This window comes from Columba livia, chromosome 3, assembly GCF_036013475.1.
Source record: "Columba livia isolate bColLiv1 breed racing homer chromosome 3, bColLiv1.pat.W.v2, whole genome shotgun sequence".
Classification (NCBI taxonomy): domain Eukaryota; kingdom Metazoa; phylum Chordata; class Aves; order Columbiformes; family Columbidae; genus Columba; species Columba livia.
The window spans coordinates 38,746,898-38,757,663 of record NC_088604.1 but is presented as its reverse complement, the minus strand read 5'-3'; positions in this window follow the sequence as shown (position 1 = coordinate 38,757,663).

Below are 10,766 nucleotides of genomic sequence, written 5' to 3'. Positions count from 1 at the left end.
CAAACTAATCCAATCCACTTTGGTTTCAACTAGCGGTTGAAATTATTTTGAGGTGAAGTCATGCATTGCCCAATGACATCTGGCAAACTTAGGTACTGTGTTCTAGTTGTTTCTAGTCCAAGAGAGGCTGATCTTTAGTTACCCCAGCCTGCTTGTCATTGCCTAAGTTAAGCTGTTGTGTTCTTAAGCACATCTTAGAGAACCAGAGTTGCAGTTTGTTCAGGTACTTCATAAGCTAATTAACTTTTTTGTAGTTTATTCTAAATCTCAGATCTGGTCTGTGCATTTACACTTTATATAGCTCTGACTCTCCTTCTACTGTCCCGAATCTTTTCATGAAACAGGAGACAGAGGTAGCCCAGTGTTAGCAGGTTCAATATATATACCTCAACATCATATATATACCTCAAACAGCATCCATTTAGTAGCAAGGTGGTCTGGGCCAGTTCCTGTAATCAACATTTTATCTCCTACATTCTCATGCACAAGGTTCATGCACCAACAGGTATTTGTGGGCTCTCTAGCATGTTTTGTGTATTTTTTGTGTCACTTGCATATGACTTCCCCTCTCCTTATCAATGCTGGTTATTGTATGACATACCAAAGGCACATGTTAGGATTAATGTGTGATGGCAGTGATACGTTTCCTATTCACTCAAATGGAGAGGTGTCTTTCCAGAAATCTGCTGTGGATAACTTGAACATCATAATTTCAAATCAAAAGCACTTGCCATGTGTGGGTAATCCACACTGAACAAGTACATGGGAGAGAGCTGAGCGTACTGTGAAAGGAAGGTAGGGACAAGCATGGACATGAAATGCTCATTATTTCACATGCTCACCACTGGAAAATAAGAGAAGCAAATTTAACTGGAGTCTGACAAGACCCACTATATATATACCTATTGAGGATTGATTGCTTCCCTAAGCTTTCACCAAGGCTGCTGGAGAAGCAGAAAGTAGATGGACGTGAGCACATCTGTGCTGAAAGAAGTGTTGCCCAGGATTCACCATCAGCAGCAAAAAAATCAGGCCTTTCTTGTTACATTCCCTCACCCTCAGTTGTACTCACCTCTAGTATGCAACTCCAAGACCTGCACTCAGTTGCTAGAAACATTATCTGATTGAATGAGCTCTTGCTGTTAGTGGTCTCATGACATACAACAGCTATGTAGAGCAAAAGGGTATTAAAAATATATGTTACACTGCAGGATACCGTAGGGAATCTGGAAACTTCTGTGGCTTTTGAGTGCCAACAGATGGCATAGGGTGACCTACTTTGGACTAAATAAATACAAAAAGAGAGGCTAAAGTTGCTCTGGCAAGGAGTGCCTGTGCTGGTGGTACTGGGAAGCTGCAGTGACTGACAATGGGGTGTCTGGAAGCTGCCAGCTGACTTCATTAGCATGTATTGGCTGTTCTGTAGCCTACTCAATATGTGCTGGTAATATTAATCTGGGTTCCCTAGCAGCAGGTGCCTCTATCATAAGACTCTCTAACGTGATTACTTTGCAGATTGGCAGAAAGTCCAAGTGAATCGAAAGAGCAAAATTAAATTTCCAACCCAAGCAATGTCTTTTCTGGAGTCAGGCTGGGTATTGATTCTACAGCATCACTTTTTACTTTTAATAGATACTTAACAAAAAATGACTTTATTCTCCAAAGAGAAAATATAGCTCAGTACTTTCACTGAGCATCACAGACATAAAAGTAAATTGTCAGATTTTTCCACTCTTCTCTTATAGTTGCTTTAACGTATACACCATCTATTACTACCACTGCTAATTTAAATGGGAAAAATCTCTAACTGTGTTCTTCCTATAACATCAAGTGTGCTCACTTTCCTCACCAGCTGTTTTGTGAATTCCACCTATTTTCACTATCGTAGCTGGCCTCTTCCAGAACTTCCCTTAAACACAGAACACGTAAATCCTTCCAAAAATATAAAGAAAAATTAAACTTGGATTAAATTGTATACTGTGAGACACGATATATGAACAGGTTGAGTACTTGACTGAGCTCTGCTTGTTGGGTAACGTGGTTGTGAAACTCTCAGTACCAGCACGTATTCACTTGATTTTATGGACAGTTAATGCAAAACTGCTATTAGCCACCTGGCAAGCAGAAGGAGTTATCCTGAGTGTGCTGAACATCCTGTTTGTAGAACAATATAACAAATTAATTATCTAATATGGATCATTTCGTTTTTCTCATCTGTTCAAATTTTTGCAATTTAAATCCATATAAACATTCAGTTTGGTTATGAGCAGAGTGTATTTGCTTGGCTTCCTGTGTGTAACACAAGGATACGCTTTTCCCACCAATCTGGAACAAATCCTCTCAAGGGACACTAGGCTAAATATCCATTTGTTTTTAGATGACAATTGCAGCATTAAAACACTTTACACAAGACACATTGTGATTTTTCTAATCCCTCCTGCTCATTCTTAGAACATTTTATACCTTTCAAACCTTTTATCTCAACATGCAGAAAACAGGGACAGATTGATGTCAAAGGTTTCCCAAACTGATAGCATTATGGAGCTATATTTAAACTCTCTGACAGGGAGAATCCTGTATGACAGGAAAAGGTTGAAGATACCCAGTCTTCCAACCATCTGCCAGGCTCCATTTCAGACGATCAGAATTGGCCCTGAGTAACTTGGTCTGACCCTGCAGCTGACCCTGCTGTGAGCAGAAGGATGGAACCAAAGGACCCCTGAAGTCCCTTCCAGCCTGAATTACCCTATGGTCAGGTATTGGGAGCTACTTTTTGTATCACACTTTAATACGGCAAGCCTTAGCGAGGTGATTTTTCTGGAGTACCACAGGCACTTTCCAAGTCTCCAAACATTGCATAAGCAGTGCAGATGGAAATCAGTGGATAAACCTGCAGCGCTCCGCATGCTGTTGATATTCAGCTTGCATGAGAAACTTCTCAGATATCCCACCTTGGAACCACACACCTGCCTTGAAGGAGAAGAAGAAATTATTTCCTCAAATAACTCATAGATATCATAAAAATATACATATCACTACCTAGAAGAGCTGTGACCTTTCTGCTATACACAGACCTTCCCATCCTCACTGCCCACCCGTGGTAGCAGCACCAACATCGTCTCCTTGGCTGGGGAGGGTTAGAGACCATGAAGGTGTCACAAATAGATGGCCTGCAGCACACAACACATTTCTTCCTGCCTCGAAAGACTGCATGAACAGTCCTTTGCATGAGCTTGTGCCATGTTGAGGTGATGGTGAAGGAACAACACACCCTTCTCACTGGACAGGTCTTGCCCTAGTTCATGGGGTGACCACCATCTGTCATGTTTGCCTCGTTTGTGCCTTTTGTGGGATAAGGGGGATGAAAATGATGAAAGAGTATATAGAATTCATGGAGAAATTATTAGTAACTTCATGGTAAACATGCAAACATAGATCTTTGGTAAGGCCCTGAGCACAAGGACAGGTTCAGTATGTGCTTAATTTTGTTATGAATTGTCACATCAGTAAGTCCGTTCGCCAACAGAAAAAATAAGCATGGGTAAAAATGTCCATAGAATTAGGCCTTAGACCTCATGGTGACGTTTTCTGAGACTGATTGCCTATGGTGTGCATTTTTCACATGTGCTTTCTCTTGGAAGTGCCTCTCCCAGCACTGTGAATGCCCTCTGCTGGGTAATGCAGGAGATCCACACTCCATTAAGTGGCCAGGGCGGGAGACCTGTCTGGACATGTGGTAGAGGCCCCACGGTGAGGGGCACTTTATCTCATCCAGTATTGTAAGGGATTAAATCATTAATGGAGATTTATTGAGCTTCATGGCTAAGATGGTCCTAAATTCTCATTTGTTACCTATTTTCTTTGCTTTTGTCTGCCGCAGATTCTGTGCTCATACAAGAACATTACATAATATTGCAATATTCAGTTTGCATACAGGATGTAAAAAAGGTCTTATGAAATTATTTTGAACAAAGTAGCACAAAAATATGCCAGTGCCTAATTTATTCTGAGGAGGTGGTAGGGGTAATACAGTCTCTTCAAGGTTTTCTTATATTTATTCTGCTGATGATATCACTCGACTCACAGCAATCTTTTTTATTCTTCCCATGACTAGCTTTGTAGCACAAACCCATAGTAGTCAGACAGCAGAAATTTAATTCAAAGAAACAATTGTTAAATAGGAAAAATGGTGTTGTGTGGTACATAGATATGACACCAAGCTACTTAAAAAAATTCAATAGATTTAAAAATGGAAAGCAATAAATATGAGCACTGTTCACAGAATTGACAAGATAGCTCAAGGATGCATTTTCGAAGATGTAATTTCTGCAATAAAAAATACTGAAGAAGTGCTGTAATAACACTGTGTCTGTCTTTCCAGTCAGAGTATAGACGATACTCTCATAGCCAGTCTCAGTTCCACTCCAGATCACTTCCAAGATGCTGTAGATCAACAGGGTGATTGAGGACAAAGTCACAGCCTGAGTCATTCAGGGAAAGGTCAAAGTATGTGGAAAAATCAGGGTCAAGCTCCCACAAAGGTCCTCCAGTTCAGGAACAAAATTAAGATTCTCTTCAATGCTGAGACCTCCATCCCAATCTCCCCAGAGAAACACTGATATTCAAACTAAAGCCTAATATAAGGAAACATTACAACATCCTAATTCTCTCTTATTCTCCAGCTCTCAGAGTTTCTGTCATGAAACTGATTATGGCCTGGCATTTGATTGACAACTATTTCTCCACAGCATAGGACATAATAGATGATAAAGTCGTTTGAGACTTTATAACCTTATGATACCCCATTTGCTGTCTTGAAATAAATACAATTAATTATTTGGTATTTCATTTGAACAGGACGTCCTCTTCTCAGAACTCTAAATTTGGGCTTATACTTAAGTCTTTCCACTGGCAAGAGAAAATCTGGCTTGATACAGTGATGCTGCAAGAACTCCATTAAATCAGAGGAAGCAGAGCACAAGGAGGACTTGATTTTCTGATGTTCTGTACCTAGGTGATGCTTAAGCACCTGTGACATTGAAGAGATGTCACAATTGCCTCCAGAACAGAGCTGAGGCTAAACTGTCAAGTCCTGCAAAACCTGTCAAAACTTTGCCAGTTCCAAAAAACAGGTAACTTGGCAAAAGGCCAGCCTAAGTCTAAAATGTGATCCATGCTCTGAACTTTAATTAGCTCATCCAGGTTAGATGAATAGTCAGGCTAGTTTCACAAGGTACTGGTAAAAAGCTTGTGTTAAGCACAGTGAAAGGTGATGCACAGGTAAACCAGACACAGTATCCATCTGATATCTTGTATAGAAACCCTACTAAAAAGTGTATTTATGCATATAAAGTGATATTTTTCTGTTACGAAACCTTGCATGCGTCTGAACACATCACTTTTACATAGTGCTGAATTATCTCTTAATTATATTATGGCTGTATTTTGAAAGTAGGTTGCGTTAGAAGGCAAACACCTAAACACTGGGAAAGAATTTGTCCCAGTAGCAGATTTGATACTTACCATCACCTTGGTTTTGACCAAATGAATAATTATTTGGCAGGGAAATAAGGAATATTGGATGCATCTTCAGTTAAAAGTATTAAGGACATATTGATACGCTATAATATTTTTTGTCTTATTCTACGTAAAGGAGGATTTTCAGGAGTGATAATGTATGGCTTTTAACTGAAAAGTGTTGATCAAGATGGTGTTGGTTACACAGTCCGGGCACATCCCAGGAATACAATTTGATTTGTTCTAACTTCATATAGAGCGAGATGATACATTAAAAATAACTCAATTTCAACAATTAGGATGCTTTTAATTAAAAAAGAGACTTTGAAAGTACTCATTGTTTTTTCTTAAATATTTTTGCCAATTGAGTCATGGCTTTCCCTATGCCATATATGGTGCCTGTACATTCATGTAGCAGCTAATCTTTAAAAACAAATTTGTCACTTAATGGGCATCTAGTCTATGGAACATACTGCTGCAAAATATCACTGAAGCTGAAATCCAGCAGGTCTGAAAAGTATTGCAATTTATGTATATTTATGAATACCGTAGTTAACCAAATTTATCACAAATATTTAAAACCAGAAAAGTTTGAAGGAGAGATGAAAATGCATCAGATTTATACCACTCTCTAGGAGCTTAGAGGAGATTTCTTTGGAGGTAAATGACCTGGTCCTATCTCCTCTATGTTGTGACAACAGTTTGCTGACTGTTAAATTGAGGCTGAAGTTAGACATAGGTGTCTAAGTTTTAGGCCCTCCATTAATGGCATATTCTACACTCTGTATCCTATGACAAAAACGTGGGATAGAGAGCAACAACATGCAGTTTTACTCCTAGTTATTGCAATTTCCTCATAAGTTCATAAGTTCACACAGTAGGAAATATGTCCTCCTATATTTTCAAAACCCCAGGGACACAGTAATTGCTATGTCATACATTTGCCTTTTACAAAATACACTATCTGCCAAAAGTGCACCGGATGTTTTCTTTTAGAAATGGAGGTTTCCTGCGTAATCCATTTTGTCTTAATCTTCCAGCTGCCTTTTTTGGTAAAACATGAACTGAAAAAATACAAAAACATTAACTTTTTTTTTTGTTGTTTTCATATATTCTTTCCTGTTTGCTATCTTTTCACTGTTACTATGCAACAGTACAGTGATATATCAACAATATTTTAACCTAATAAATCACTGTCCGATGTTCACTTAAACTGAATATATTAAACTGAGTGACAAACACAGATTCAGCGGCTGCTGCCTGTGTTTTCCATCTGCAGAGCCTTTCCCCAAAACTGCCCATGCACATGATGACATCCCATAGCTTATTCTGACCCACTGGGATCTCCCAGAGCCTCTGCCTAACACAGGAATTAGCAACAGCAGGTATTAGCAGTGGACATCAACTCCACAAACCAGGAGGGTAAAGCAGATGATAGGGAATTTTTAAGGATGGTTGTGTCTCCATGTGAACTAATGAAAAATAAATACAGGGAAGGATTAATGTGATCTGTTTACATAACTCGCTTAAAATTAACTTGCAATTAGGCCCTCACCAGGAATTACTCTGTGATTGTACCCTCTGGTTACCAGGCAGGGCTGTAATGAGGAGTGGTGGGCTGCAGCTCCCAAAACAGGCCCTTTTGGGGCCACCCCTGCAAAATGCCACAGCGAGCCACGAGAGGGAACTCAGCCCGTGCCCTGCCAGGCCTTGGCACTGGACCTTCCCTACTGCTCCCTTACTTGGACCTTTACTTTGAGCTATATGTATATGTGTACTTAAAGCTATACACATAAGCTTTAAAGACAGCTGCCACAGTAGCTCCATCTGTTAAAGCAACTGTACCAGTGTTGTTCTGTATCACACACGACACGTTTCATCTTTTCTGTTAGTAGTAATGTAATTTTTTAGCTTTTTCTCTCTTAATTATTTTCTTTCCACATAATTTCTTTGTCTACGTGATGTCAACGCCCTCTGGAAGTGAACCAAAATGTTACTGAATGTGCTCCCGGGTACTGACGGGTGCGTAAAACACATTCCTTGCATTTCTGGCAAGAAAGGGACTTGGGAGTAGGAAATGAAGGAAGGGTGGAGACTTGCTAGAGGTCCTTAAAAGGTGAGGTCGGTGGGGCTGGCTGTAACTGAGGATGACAAGATGGAGAAAGGTTTCTAAGTGAGCAAATGGCTCCTTTCTTTGGTCATCACCTCTCAGCTTTCTGCTTCTTCTTCTTCTTCAGCGACTTACACCTGTCCAGTGGCAAAGCAGAGTCCTTTGCCCCGCTCAGGGCTCAGCCCACGCAACCATCTCAGAAATGTTAAAAGTAAACAAAGCCCTTCCTAAGAAAACTGTGACTAACGTGCCATTTGGATCAGGACTGCTGGATGGAATCAAGATTACTTTTACCTTTCCCTCCACATCTTCCCATTGTGTCTTCACTGTATTTGAGGAGTAGGGCAAATTTTTATTAAAAATTATATAAAAATGCAGCAGTGTGAGGGAGTGCAAGTAAACAGTTCTAATAGCAATACAGGTGAACTCCTCAGTGCTGCCACAGAGGGAAGGAATAAAAACAGGCCATCTTGTCTGTGCAAAAGATTCTATTTCATCTTGGGGATATTCAGCTGTGGAGGCTGCTCTTTCACAGGGTGCTGTGGCCTTTTAGTTGGAAGGCTGCCTTCTCTGAATGCTCTAAAATATGCTTATATTATCAACAAATCTGGCATGTTTCACAGGATTTCAGAGGATGGTGACTACATGATCCAGATGGGGGTCACCAGAACTGGGGGTTCTTGCCTGATGCCTCCCTTCACCCCAACACTTCCTAAAGGCAGAAATGTCAATGCGTATGTCAGTTGTTCATTCTTGTGTACCCAGCTATGACTCCCCAAAGCTTTGACATATATCCCAAAGTGCAAGGTAGTTAGAAAAATTAAACAAACAAACCCAAAACAACAACAACAACAACAACAAAAAAAACAATTTATTTGTTGAAAAATAAAGAGTGAAAAATTAGAAGTCATGAAAACAGGAGTTTAATTCTGCACAGGCATAGCTAGTTGATCGCACTTACCTGTGTGGACAATGTGTTGCCACTTTGTAAGTGTCTATATAAGTTAACTTATATACAGCAAGAAGTTAAATGATAGCTATTGAAATTTAGCAGTATTATTATAATTTTTAAGTTCTACTCTTGGCCAAAATGGGAGAAAACTCTGCAAATTCTGTGTTAAAGCCTTTGGAATATTTGCTTTAATTTATCCAGAGAAAATGTAGTTTCAGTACAAGAGATCAAAAAGACATTGGAAGTGATTTTGAAATTAATCAAATGCATGTAGATAGATGTGTGGTAGATACGCAGTAGAATAATAAGGCATTATGAGAGAACAGTTGCCTTCAGTGAGGGAAGAAGGTCTGTAATCACTGGAAGCTGCAATTTTAGAGCCTGGGGTACAGAGAGCAGATGGGCCAACACTCTTCTGTCACCTGTGTCTGGCTTTTAGATGCATTCATCTCCCCTGCCCTTTGTGTATCTTAGGGTGTCTCTTGAAAGGATCTGAACCTTTCTTGTTGGAAGTCAGTTACGACAGCTGTCTTGGGGAGTAAAAGACTATTTTACCCACACGTTACAGAAGATACAAACACATATTAAAGCAAACAGGACCTTATATGTTATCTATTTTGTGACAAGGTGGATAGGTAATTAAGTAAACTGCCATATGGGCAAGTAAATTTAGGGAACCTTTCCCTGCAAATGGAAGTTGCTATTCATTACATTGGTGAAGGAGACTGAAAAATGAAGAAAGGAAAATGGTACACATAGTACTGAGCATCACCCTGCAGATATGAACAGACCTTGAAGGCTTTGGGATCTGTAGATGCTGAAGAGCATAAAACGTACACTTGGTGTATATGTAGCCTGTATGATACCTTTTTTCTTTTTGTCCTAAAATACATGACTCAGCTTTGGGGAAGGTGCTTATTAACTGTGCCATAGTACCTGAAGGAAAGCAGACCTTGTAGGTGCTGAACCAATCCAGTACCTGGTGATGAATTAACCGAGGAATATAAACCTTAAGTCCCTCTCAAAGAAAGGCTGTAAACTCTTACCTTAAACTGCCCAGGACACAAATGAGTCGGAAACATACAAATAACCACTGAACTATCACTGCACATGCAGAAAGGCACCATCCTACAAGCAGGAGGCTGGGAAGAGGAGCTTTGAACACATGCAGCATAGGCTCTGCAACAACAGCCTATCTCGTGATAGGCTCTCCAACAGTAGACCCAGCCTGGAAAATTAGATAAAAAGCCTTGGTTCATGTGTCTCAGAGCTGCAGACTATGTTTTTATCTTCCTAGCATGTCCTCCTACCAGTATACAGCCCAGGTCAGACTTCCTGATCTCTGGGGAAACAAGCCTTAAACTCTAGTTGTTTGGCGTTTTGAGCTGTGTTTGGCAGATTAATTCTGTGGTATCTGTGTACAACAGCTCATCAGAATAGTTTCTAGCCCTCTAGGATACCAAGTGGGGCGTGTTATGGTTATTGAGGCTGCACTACATGCTTGCCAGGTCAATTCATGCTATGCTGACAGGAGAAATCTCAAGAGAATTATTGCATCTTGTAAAAATCTAGTTGTCCTTTAGAAAAACCACATTTTTCCTTGCAGGAAATGTGCGCTGAACACAGCAGAAATATGTGGCATACTGTCAAATGGATTTTTCAGGCAAAATAAATTACACGTATGAGCATCTGCAGGGAAGTGAGGGAAATCAAGAATGATGAAATGTGTTTAGGGGAAAACACAAGAAAAGAGAAACTGGCAGCTGCAGTGAAGAGTAAAGAATGCAGATAGTCAGGGAAGGTGATGGGAAGGCTTGCAGTCTGGCTGATTGTTGAGAGAAACTGAGTCACTCACAAACTTCATCTTCTGTCCTCCTGTAGGAAGATCCTCACTCTTGGGAAAGACTGGGCCTCTTTCTGTCTTCCAGGATCTAATAAGAGCCTAAAGATAAAGCAAATGTAAACTCAAGAGACTATAAGGACACTGTGCATGCCCAGGGGCCTCTCAGCCAGCTGCTGGCTGCAGCATGTTTGCACAGAGAGCAGCAGCCAACAAACAGATACTTTTGGTTTATCATCAGCCTTCCCACTGCTGAATGCAGAAAAAGGATGAGCTGAAAATGACAGTAGTGTGTACACTTTATGCATTGTATCAAAGGGTCAAAAGCAGGGGCAGATAAAAGTATC